A 12,373-nucleotide genomic window follows, 5' to 3' on the forward strand; every position below is an offset into this window, starting at 1 on the left:
ATTGCTTGAACCTAGGAGGCGGAGGTTGCAATGAGCTGAGATTGCACCACGGCACTCCAGCCTGGCGACAGGGCGAGACTCTGTCTCAAGAAAAAAAAACAAAAAACAAAAAAAAGAAGTTACCATTGCGCCAGACGCTGTGGCTCACGCCTGTAATCCCAACATTTTGGGAGGCTGAGGCAGGCAATTCACGTGAGGTCAGGAGTTCGAGACCAGCCTGGCCAACGTGGTGAAACCCCATCTCAACTAGAAATACAAAAATTGGCCGGGTGTGGTGGCTCACACCTGTAATCCCAGCCACTCAGGAGGTTGTGGCACGAGATTCGCTTGAACCCAGGAGGCAGAGGTTACAGTGAGACAAGATTGCGCCACTGCACTCCAGCCTGGGTGACAGAGCAAGACTCCATCCAAAACAAACAAAAAAAAAAGGACACTGTTTTACATCTGCATGGTAGAAAGGCCTCATTTGGATTGGAAAGCAAATGGAAAGTGTCCCATAACTACAGTAAATGCTTCTTTCTGGCCAACAGTCCTCTGCCATCCTGTCATCCTGAAACTTCCCCAGCCAAATCCACCTAAGATTCCTGAACCACTGGAGCCTCTGGAGGTGAAGAAATATCATGAAGACACCCTCTGCCAGTCTATCCCTAAGCCATATGTTTCTCAACTTTTCCTTTGTGTAAGAGGGGGCATGTTTAAAACACACCTCACCCCAGATGGTGAATCAGAAGCTCTTACTAAAAATTTGCATTTGGGCTGGGCGCAGTGGCTCACGCTTATAATCCCAGCACTTTGGGAGGCTGAGGCAAGCAGACTGCTTGAGTCCGGGAGTTCCAGACCAGCCTGGGTGACATGGCAAAACCCTATCTCTACAAGAAATACCAATAATCAGCCAGACATAGTGGTGTATGCCTATAGTCCCAGCTACTCTGGAGGCTGAAGTGGAAGGATTGCTTAAGCCTCGGAGGCAGAGGTTGCAGTGAACCGAGATCACACCACTGCACTCCAGCCTGGGTGACAGAGTGGGACCATGTCTAAAAAAAGAGAGAGAGAGAGAGAGAGAGAGAGAGAGAAAGAAAAATCTGCATTTGTAACAAGCTTGCCGAGTGATTCTGTGGTTGGGAGTGCTTGGACCCTTTCCTGACACCTCCTTGCACCAGCCTAATCCTCCAGTGTGGCTTGAGACTCCTCAGCTCCACGCAAAAGCCATCAAGGATTCCTGACTTGGTTGTTCCCGCCTACTCATGTATATAACCCCACATGGAGTATGTGTTTACATAGCTAAGACAAGATGGGTTCTGTGAGGACATAAAAGACTACTTTGGAGAGCAATTTGGCAATATTTGCCACATGCCATACTCTTTGACCCAGAGAGTGATACCAAGGGCCTCTTTAATGGGTCTTCTAAATGTTAGAGTCCCCCAGGACCTGGTCCTGGAAACTTGCTCTGCATTCCAGGTGATGTCATCCAATTCCATGGCTTTATTTTTATATATTTAATTTATTTTTATTTTTTTGAGACAGAGTTTCACTCTTATTGCCCAGGTTGGAGTGCCATGGTGCAATCTCAGCTCACTGCAACCTCCGCCTCCAGGGTTCAAGCGATTCTCCTGCCTTTGTCTCCTGAATAGCTGGGATTACAAACATGCACCACCACATCTGGCTAATTTTGTATTTCTAGTAGAGACGGGGTTTCTCCATGTTGGTCAGGCTGGTCTCGACTTCCCGACCACAGGGGATCCACCCACCTCGGCCTCCCAAAGTGCTGGGATTATAGGTGTGAGCCACTGCGCTCGGCCATATATATATATATATATATATATATATATATATATATATATATTTTTTTTTTTTTTTTTATGGAACCTCGCTGTGTCCTCCAGGCTGGAGTGCAGTGGCACAACCTCGGCTCCCTGCAACCTCTGCCTCGCGGGTTCAAGCAATTCTCCTGTCTCAGCCTCCCAAGTAGCTGGGACTTGGGACTATAGGCCCACGACACCACGCCCAGCTAATTTTTGTATTTTTAGTAGAGATGATGTTTCACCATATTGGTCAGGCTGGTCTTGAACTCCTGACCTCAGGTGATCCACCCTCCTTGGCCTCCCAAAGTGCTAGGATTACAGGCATGAGCCACCGCCCCCAACCCAATTCCATGACTTTAAATGTATCTGTAGACTGATAATTCCTAAAAGCTCTCCTTCTCAGCTGTTTTCTCATAGACTCTGCTGATTGCTCCTCATCATTTAGGACCCAGCTGAATGTCACCACCCCACATAAGAACCGATAATTCTCCTGACCTCTCCCATAAGCTCCAGAGTCTATATCGAGCTCCCTACTTGACATCTCCACTTGAATGACTAACAGGCAATTCATACTTAACTCTTGATTTCCCTTCTCCCCTCTTCCCCTGTCCCGCTCCCAAATCTGCTTCTTCTGCATCTCAGTAAATGGCACCACCTTCTGCCTAGTCAATGACACCATTCCTGTTTCCTCTTTAACTAACATTCTCCCCAGACAGAGTCAGTTGATCAACAAGTCCCATCAGTTCTGGATTGGGTCCTAAAATATATGCAGGTCAGTTTCTACGTCTCTGTAAGCTAGGGGTCCATAAACTGCTGCCTAGCTAGGCAGGCCAAATCTGGCATGCAACCTCCTGTTTTTCTATTGTGCAAGAGCTAAGAATGGCTTTTACATTTTTTGAGGGCTGTTAAAAAAAAAAAAAAGGAGGAGGAGAAAGAAGAGAAGAATGTGCGATAGCTCAAATGACCTGCAAGCCTGAAATATTTGCTATCTGACCTTTTACAGAAAAAGTTTATTTCTGTCAGTTAAGCAAACAAGACAACAGTCTCCTTAATGATTATCTCTGCTTTTATTATTGCCTGACAATAATCATACTCATTGATGTACCCAGATTTTTTTTTCTTTTTTTTCTGATTTTTTTTTTTTTTAAGTAAAGCAGATCAACTAGATTAAAATCCAGACACCTAGTCACAGCTTGAAGGCTGAAGGCCACTGTGCTCTGGCTCATGCCTGCCTCTCTGTGCTCATTCTACCCATTAATGTCTCACCTGGCCTTGCAAACAGTTTAAGCTCCTACATGCATCAGAGTCTTGGACCTTGCTGCCTACCTGGAGCCCTCCTTCTCAGCTATTGTCTCATAGACTCTGCTGACTGCTCCTCATCATTTAGGACCCAACTGAATGTTACCACCCCACATAAGTAACCCCGCCCTTGGGTTACTTTCTATCACATTATCTGGTTTTATTATCTTTATTTTCTCTCTCTCTCTCTCTTTTTTTTTTTTTTTTTTTTGAGATGGAGTCTCCCTCTGTTGTCCAAGCTAGAGTGTAGTGGCACAATCTCGACTCACTGCAGCCTCTGCCTCCTGGGTTCTAATGATTCTCGTGCCACAACCTCCCAAGTAGCTGGGACTACAGGCACGTGCTACTGTGCCTGGATAATTTTTGTATTTTTAGTAGAGATGGGGTTTCACCATGTTGTCATGCTGGTCTTGAACTCCTGACCTCAAGTGATCTGCCTGCCTTGGCCTCCCAAAGTGCAGGAATTACGGGTGTGAGCCACCACACCCGGCTCTTTTTATTTTTTTTTTTAGAGACAGGGTCTTGCTCTGTAACCCAGGCTGGAGTGCAGTGGCGCTGCCATCATAGCTCAGTGCTGCCTCCATCTCCCTGGCTCAAGCGATTCTCCCACCTCAGCCTCCCCAGTACTGGGGACTACAGGCACACGCCACAATACCTGGCTAATATTTTTTTTTAGTAGAGATGAGGTCTCACTATGTTGCCCAGGGTGGTCTCAGACTCCTGAGCTCCAGCAATCCTCCAGCCTCTGCCTCCCAAATTGCTGGGATTACGGGTGTGAGCCCCTGCACCTGGCACTGGTTTTATTATCTACGTGGCTCTTGTCACTGTTTGAAAGTATCTTGTATATATCTTTCTTGTTTATTATCACCCAACCCCACTGGAATTTAAGCTCAGAAGAGCAAAGGCTTTGATTTTTGCCTGATCTTTCCCTGAGATCAGGCACAATATCCTGTTTGTAGTCGGTGCTCAACAAATACTTACTGAATAAATGAAACACAACATAATGTAAAGCTCCTAGCACGAGATGAACATAGAGCAGTTGCTCCATAAAAACAAGTTCCTCTATCTAGTAGGTACAATATTTTAATTGCCATTTTTTATATGGAGAAGCTGAGATCCAAAGCTGCTTGGTGACTTGTCTCAAGTCATACAATGAGTCAGTGTTAGAGCTGAAAATAGAAATGAGAGTTCCTAACTGCAGTCCAGTTTTTGTCATTACATTTGATAAAACTTGGTATTTATCATTTAGTTTCCACTCTACTAAGAAGTTTTAAATTCTTGGGCAGTCTTTCTCTACTTTCACTTAGAGGCTAGTGTAAGATCCACTAGCCTCTCCCAACTCATTTTGCTTGAAAAAACAAGATTGTATTGGTCGGGCGTGGTGGCTCATGCCTGTAATCCCAGCACTTTGGGAGGCATGTGGATCATGTGAGGTCAGGAGTTCGAGACTAGCCTGGCCAACATGGTGAAACCTCATCTCTACTAAAAATACAAAAAAGTAGTCAGATGTGATGGTGGGAGCCTGTAATCTCAGGTACTTGGGAGACTGAGGCAGGAGAATCGCTTGAACCCGGGAGGTGGAGGCTGCAGTGAGCCAAGATTGCGCCATTGCACTTCAGCCTGGGCAACAAGAGTGAAACCTGAAACTCTGTCTCAAAAACAAAAAAGAAAAAAGAAAAGAAAAAACAAGATTTATTTTCTTTTCCAGATTCCCGTGGTATGGTGCTACATTTTTATCTTCCTAGGTGGGAAACATGAATCCCTGTGGTATACACATGAGTTTTCTCCCAAGTTTCTGGCTCATAACTCCCATAGCCCTTGTTACAGTTTTTGTTGTAAAGTTGGGTGTGTTAGTCCTCAGAGGCAGGCCTCAGGTAACAGAATCTTGCTGACCTTCTTCTGCTCTCCTTTCACCTGCCCCAAGGCAGGACTCTAATTTTCCCCCACCTTTCTGATTGTGGGTCCTAAGACCTTCCCCAGAGAGGGTCCTTCCCTGTTCCCTGGGGGAAGGAATGCTGACATCACGAAGTTTCCGTAAAAGCCCAAGAGGACTGGTTTTGGGAGCTTCCAGATAACTGAACACGTGGAGGCTCCTAGAAGGTGGAGCACCCAGGGAGGGCGTGGAAGCTTCCTGCTCCTTCCCCTCTACCTTTCCCTACACATCTCTTGTCTGTATCCTTTGTAATATCCTTTATAATAAGCCAAAAAACGTAAGTGTTTCCCTGAGTTCTATGAGCCTCTGCGGCAAATTAATCAAACTCAAAGAGGGACTGGTGGGAACCCTATTTAAAGCCCATTGGTTAGAAGTTCCGAAAGCCTGGACTTTGGTCTGGTTGGGGGCGGAATTGGGGGAAGACTTGGGGACAGAGCCCTCATCCTGTAGGATCTGATGCTATCTCCAGGTAGATGGTGTTGCAGTTGAATCAGAGGATGCCCCACTGCTTGGTATGTGAGGAAAAACTTCCACACATTTGAACTCAAAAGTCTTCTTCTGGGCCGGGCACAGTGGCTCACGCCTGTAATCCTAGCACTTTGGAAGGTTGAGATGGGCAGATCACTTGAGGTCGGGAGTTCGAGACCAGCCTGGCCAACATGGCGAAACCGCTTCTCTACTAAAAATACAAAAATTAGCCGGGCATGTTGGTGGGTGCCTGTAATCCCAGCTACTCAGGAGGCTGAGGCAGGTTAATTGCTTTAACCTGGGAGGCAGAGGTTGCAGTGAGCCAAGATCATATCACTGTACTCCAACAAAAAAAAAAAAAAAAAAAAGTCTTTTTATGTGTTGATTGTCATGTTCCTGTGAGAGGAGAGGAAAAACAGTTTGAGAAAGTTTTTTTCACAACAACCCCCACCAGTTTCTCATCACAGTTAATGCCCTTTATCAATGTTTTCTACAGGATATTGTTGAGATAAACAATTAGAACCCTGTCTTAGATGCTATTATATAACCTGTAAGTCCGATTGCCAGGACCAAAGTTCTTCTAGTGATTGATATAAGTGGGCTGGATTTAACAACAACAACAAAATTTATTAGAAAGAATTTTAGAGATGATGCAAGCAAAATATACAAGATGTGTCTGGAAAGAACAAGTTCAGAAAATGTAAGAACCGTTACATGAACCATCACCACTACTCCTATGTTTTGAAAATAAACCAAAGTTGAAAAGAATAGGACTAAAAGAAGAGAGACATCTCCTCTGCCCCATAATTACTTGCTTATGAAGAGCTTTGGCCCCAGGTCCTGGTGCAGAGAGAAGTCCTAGAGGCCAGGAAGATGGTATCCCAAGGAAGAATGAGAGAAAAAGAAATCCACTGAACTAGTCTGAGTGGAGGAACCAAGAGACAAAAAGAAAAATAGAGTTGTAAAGATGAGACTCTATGGGAGAAAGAGGTGGGGTAGGGGAGGATCAATGGGAACTGCGGGGGCCCTGGTTTACCTTATGTCTGTAGACATACAAAGGAAGGGGAAAAACTATTGAGAAAGAAAGAAATGGGGAAGTTGCTCAGAGCTTTGAGAAATAGCTCCAGAGTTGAGGCCACCAAAGGAGGATTAATGGAGAGTCAAAATGCATCCATCTCCAAACACTAGCTACATTCAGCACCTGGACACAGCTGTGCCTGAAGCCTGAGTATGTGCAGATTCTCAGAGGGCTTGGGATTACTTCAAAAGGGTTCTGAAACCTTAAAGCTCTGTGGCCTAGAGTGGAGAACTACACTGTTATAGATCTTTATTCCTGGTTCTGAGAAAGTTTTGGTTTTCCTCTCCAGGCCATTAAGTGGTCAGTATCTGGCATCTACCATTACCGGTTGGCTCTGAAATCTGTCAAAACTCATTATCCTTCAACAAAAGCTCCATCCTGTGAGAGAGATGGACCAAATAGATGGAAAAAGAGTACCAGCTGCAGGCCTCTTAATATTGCCTGTATGATTGCATTCTTTTTTTTTTTTTTTAAATGAAGTTTCGCTCTTGTTGCCTAGGCTGAAGTGCAATGGCGCAATCTCGCCTCACTGTGACTTCTGCCTCCCTGGTTCAAGTGATTCTCCTGCCTCAGCCTCCTGGGTAGCTGGGATTACAGGTGCCCACAACCACGCCCGGCTAATTTTTCATATATTTAGAGACGAGGTTTCACCATGTTGGCCAGGCTGGTCTCGAACTCCTGACCTCAGGTGATCCGCCCACCTTAGCCCCCTAAAGTGCTGGGATTACAGGTGCGAGCCACCGTGCCTGGCCTCTATTCTTTTTATTATCTACTGGAATGAATAGTCTCTGAGTATCACCTGAGCAGTTTTTAAAAACTACCAACTTACCAACTTAGATGAATGAAAACAAAACATCTGGGTATGGCACATGGAAATAGTATGTTCCAGTGGTTCCCTAACTTTGCTGCACATTGGAAGTCACCTGGGGATCTTTAGAAACTACTGATGCCAGCTGGGCGCAGTGGCTCACGCCTGTAATCCCAGCACTTTGGGAGGCCAAGGCAGGTGGATCATCTGAGGTCAGGAGTTCCAGACCAGCCTGGCCAACAAGGCGAAACCCCATCTGTACTGAAAATACAAAAATTAGTCGGGTGTGGTGGCATGCACCTGTGACCCTAGCTACTTGGGAGGCTGAGGCAGGAGAATTGCTTGAACCAGAAGGCAAAGGTTGCAGTGAACCGAGATTGCGCCACCTCACTCCAGCCTGGGCGACAAAGTGAGGCCTTGTCTCAAAACAACAACAACAACAACAGAAAATACCGATGCCTATCTCCCACTCCCGGACATTCTGATGTAATTGATGTGGGATGTAACCTGGGCATCAGTATTTTTTTAAAAACTCCCCTGTGATTCAATGTACATCCATAGTTGAAAACCAATGCTCCAAAGTAATGCTTGCCCACTCCTATCTCTGCACCTAACCTTTCAGTGCCTTTCATGTAGCATGCTCTCAATAAATATTGCTCAGTTTGATTTACATTTCTGTTTCCCTTACTGAAGCACTGCCACCCTTTCACTTAGAACACTAAGTGAATTTGTCCTCTGATAAGTAGAGTACCTGCAATACCAGCTTGAGGACAAGGTTCATTCCTCTGCTGGCCACGTGCTACCAGCTCAAGTTTTAGCACAAAGGGAGGAATGGGAAGCTAGGAGGACTTCAGAAGAGGAGGAAGCTCTCTGCACAGGCACGTGGGGGAGACTTTTTTCTTCTCCCTTGCAGAAAGTCATTGTGGCACATGGACAAAGGAAGTATTAATAACCTTTCTAAAGACGCACTTCTCCAACATTTGGTGGTTCAAAACCGCAACCAGTGCTGTCAGTTCTACAGATGGCCAACTTCTGCATTTTGGATGAAGGCTTCCAAAGATAGCTCAACTTGTATCCCTAAAGCAGAAGACACAACTACGGAGAAGAGGACCATCTTCATTTCTAAGCCAGAGGTCAAAAGCCACTACCCACATGTTGGTCAGAGACAAGAAGACTGACCACCAAGCAAAGTCATTAGAGGCAACCAACTTTTTTTGGAGTAAAATTAAAGTAACATTATTACATCGTTATCAAAACCAGACCTTAATGATACAGACTGGGCATCATGAGAGTGTGCTCTGGACAGAGGCTTTGCCTTTGTCACCCAGTTGCTGGATGACCTTGGGCTGATAGTTACCCTTTCTAGGTGTTGACTTCCTCCTTTGTAAAATGTGAAGCCAGAAACTGAGAACAGAGCCTTTAACTTCTTCCAAATCTGCATCCAAAGAGAAGTGAAGAAGTATCAAGTTCACAAGGACAACAATTACTACATCACTAACAGTTGTGCTTCACCATCCTCCTTCAGGATCTGGGGTCCCAGCTAGGGATTTGTCAAGCATAGCTCAAGTGTCTGCAGGCTCTGACCTCCATAGGGCAGAGTCTAGTTGCAAAGACCTCCCCAGAGCAGCTTTTGGGACCAGGATGAAAGACAATGTTCGTTTCCTCCCAAAGTGCTGGTTGCTGTAACAAATGAACACAGACTAGGTAGCTGAAAACAATAGAAAATATTTTCTTTCACAGATCCAGAAGCCAGAAGTCTGAAATCAAGGTGTTGGCAGGGATGCAATCCCTCCGAAGGCTCTAAGGGAGAATCCTTCCTTGCCTCTTCCGTGGTTCCAGGCATTCCTTGGCTTTTGGTTGCATCATTACAATCTCTGCTTCTGTCTTCACATGGCCTTCTCTCTTCTCTCTGTGTTTCTTCTCTCTGTCTCATAAGGACACTTTTCACTGGACTTAGGACCCATCCAGAGAATCCAGGATGATCTCAAGATCCTTAACTTAGTTACCTCTGCAAAGCCTCTTTTGCCAAATAAGGTTACCTTCACAGGTTCCAGAAATTAGGACTTCAACATGTCTTTGGGGAGTTAGGGGAGGGGGGGCCGGGCACACAATTCAACCCAATCAGCCTTCAGATGGAAAGGTGTAGAAGAATATATAAAATCCTTCCCATCCTTAAACCCCATGTCGAATGCTACCTTGTCCAGGAGGCCTTGCCAGTTCCCGCCACATAGATGATCTTTTCAACCAAGCCATTTAGTTATGCCCAAATTGTACATGTCTTCTCCTCTTGCCTCTAGACCACCTGCATCAGAATCACCTCAGGAGTTGGTTAAAAATATACATGTCTGTCCTTTCTGCCCTAGCCTCCACTGTCACTGCTTTGAATGACCTTCTAGGGATGGGGCTCAAGAGTGTGCATTTTAGGCTGGGCACGGTAGCTCACGCCTGTAATCCCAGCACTTTGGGAGGCCGAGGCGGGCGGATCACAAGGTCAGGATATCGAGACCACGGTGAAACCCCGTCTCTACTAAAAATACAAAAAATTAGCCGGGCGCAGTGGCAGGCGCCTGTAGTTCCAGCTACTCAGGAGGCTGAGGCAGGAGAATGGGGTGAACCCGGGAGGCGGAGCTTGCAGTGAGCCGAGATCGCGCCACTGCACTCCAGCCTGGGCGACAGAACGAGACCCCGTCTCAAAAAACAAAAAAAAAAAGAGTGTGCATTTTAGGCCAGGCATGATGGCTCATGCCTGTAATCCCAGCACTTTGGGAGACCAAGGTGGGCAGATCTGAGGTCGGGAGTTTGAAACCAGCCAGGCCAACACGGTGAAACCCCATCTCTACTAAAAAAACACAAAAATTAGGCCGGGCACGGTGACCCAGCACTTTGGGAGGCCGAGGCAGGTGGATCACAAGGTCAAGAGATTGAGACCATCCTGGCCAACATGGTGAAACCCCATCTCTACTAAAAATACAAAAATTAGCTGGGCGTGGTGGTGACACGCACCTGCAGTCCCAGCTACTCAGGAGGCTGAGGCAGGAGAATCACTTGAACCCAGGAGGCAGAGGTTGCAGTGAGCCGAGATTGCACCACTGCACTCTAGCCTGGCAACAGAGCAAGGCTCTGTCTCAAAAAAAAAAAAAAAAAAAAAGCCAGCAGTGGTGGCGCATGCCTGTCGTTCCAGCTACTCGGGAGGCTGAGGCAAGAGAATTGCTTGAACCTGGGAGGCAGAGGTTGCATATATTGCTGTGAGCCGAGATTGCGCCATTGCACTCCAGCCTGGGCAATAAGAGCAAAAATCTGTCTAAAAAAAAAAAAAAAAAAAAAAACCGGCTGGGTGCAGTGGCTCATGCCTGTAATCCCACCACTTTGGGAGGCCAAGGCGGGTGGACCACAAGGTCAGGAGTTCGAGACCCACCTGGCCAACATGGTGAAACCCTGTCTCTACTAAAAATACAAAAATTAGCCAGGGGTAGTGGTGGTCGCCTATAGTCTCAGCTACTCGGGAGGCTGAGGCAAGAGAATCACTTGAACGCTGGAACCCAGGAGGCAGAGGTTGCAGTGAGCTGAGATCGTGCCACTGCACTCAACCTGGCAACAGAGTGAGACTCCGTCTCAAAACAAACAAACCAACAAACAGTGGTAAACCTTGGTGGTGTGTCCACGTGGTGCTAATTCTGCAGCCATGCAGAATGCAAGAGCTGTAGGGGCATGGCTTCCTCTACAGAATTTCAAAGGATATCTTAGCCTGGGGGCCCAAGCAGAGAAGTATTGCAGGAGCACTGTAGAGAGCCCACGGAGACCCCATACTAGGGCAGTACTGAGTAGAAATGTGGGGTCAGAGCTGCCCCAGAGTCCCCACTAGGGCAATGCCTAGTGGAGCCGTGGGAATGAGGCCACTCCTGAGACTCCAGAATTGTAGAGCTAGCAGCTTGCAGCATCAGCCTGGGAGAGCTACAAGCATGTGACTCCAACCCATGATAACTGCTGGCTGAATTGAGGCCAGTGAAGCCATGGGGCCCAATCCCCACCCCAGTGTGCCTAGAAGGGTGGGACATGGAGTCGAAGAAGATTATTCTGGAGCTTTAAGACTTAATGTTATGGCCAGGTCAGTGGCTCATGCCTGTAATCCCAGCACTTTGGGAGGCTGAGGTGGGAGGATCACTTGAGCCCAGGAGTTGGAGACCAGCCTGGGCAACATAGAGGGACTCTTATCTCTTCAAAAAAAAAAAAAAATTAGCTATGTGTGGTGTTGTATGCCTGTGGTCTCAGCTACTCAGGAGGCTGCGGTAGGGAGTTTGCTGAGCCTGGGAGGTCGAGGCTGTAGTGAGCCATGATTTTGCCACTGCACTCCAGCCTGGGTGACAGTGTAAGACTTTGTCTCAAAAAGAGAGGGAAAGAAAAAAGACTTAATGTTGTTTTTCCTTTTTTCTTGTTGGGTCTTGGATTTACTTGGGACTAATTACACATTTCTTCTTAAATTTCTCCCTTTTGGAATGGGAACGTCTATCCTATGCCTACCCACTATTGTATTTTAGAAGTACATAAACTTGTTAACTTCACAGGCTCTCAACTGGAGAGGAATGTGCCTTGGGATAATTACACCTTGAGTCTCACCCCTATCTAATTCAGATGAAACTTTGGACTTTTGAGTTGGTGCTAGAATGAGTTAAGACTTTTGGGGCAATTGGGATGGAATGAATGCAACTTGTATGTAAGAAGGACATGAGTTTGGTGCGGCCAGGGGTAGAATGCTATGGTTTGAATGTCCCCTCCAAAACTCATGTTGAAATGTAATTGCCACTGTGATGATGGTGTTAAGAGCTGGAATTGTTAAGGGGTGATTAGGCCATGAGAGCTCTGCCCTCATGAGTAGATTAATGTCACTGTCATAGGAGTAAGGTTGGTATTGTGAGAGTGGGTTGTTATAAAAATGAGTTTGGCCCTCTGTGTCTCTTGCTGTCACCCTCTCTTGCCCTTCTCCCTTC

The sequence above is a fragment of the Rhinopithecus roxellana genome, chromosome 5, assembly GCF_007565055.1.
Source record: "Rhinopithecus roxellana isolate Shanxi Qingling chromosome 5, ASM756505v1, whole genome shotgun sequence".
NCBI classification, from domain to species: Eukaryota; Metazoa; Chordata; class Mammalia; order Primates; family Cercopithecidae; genus Rhinopithecus; species Rhinopithecus roxellana.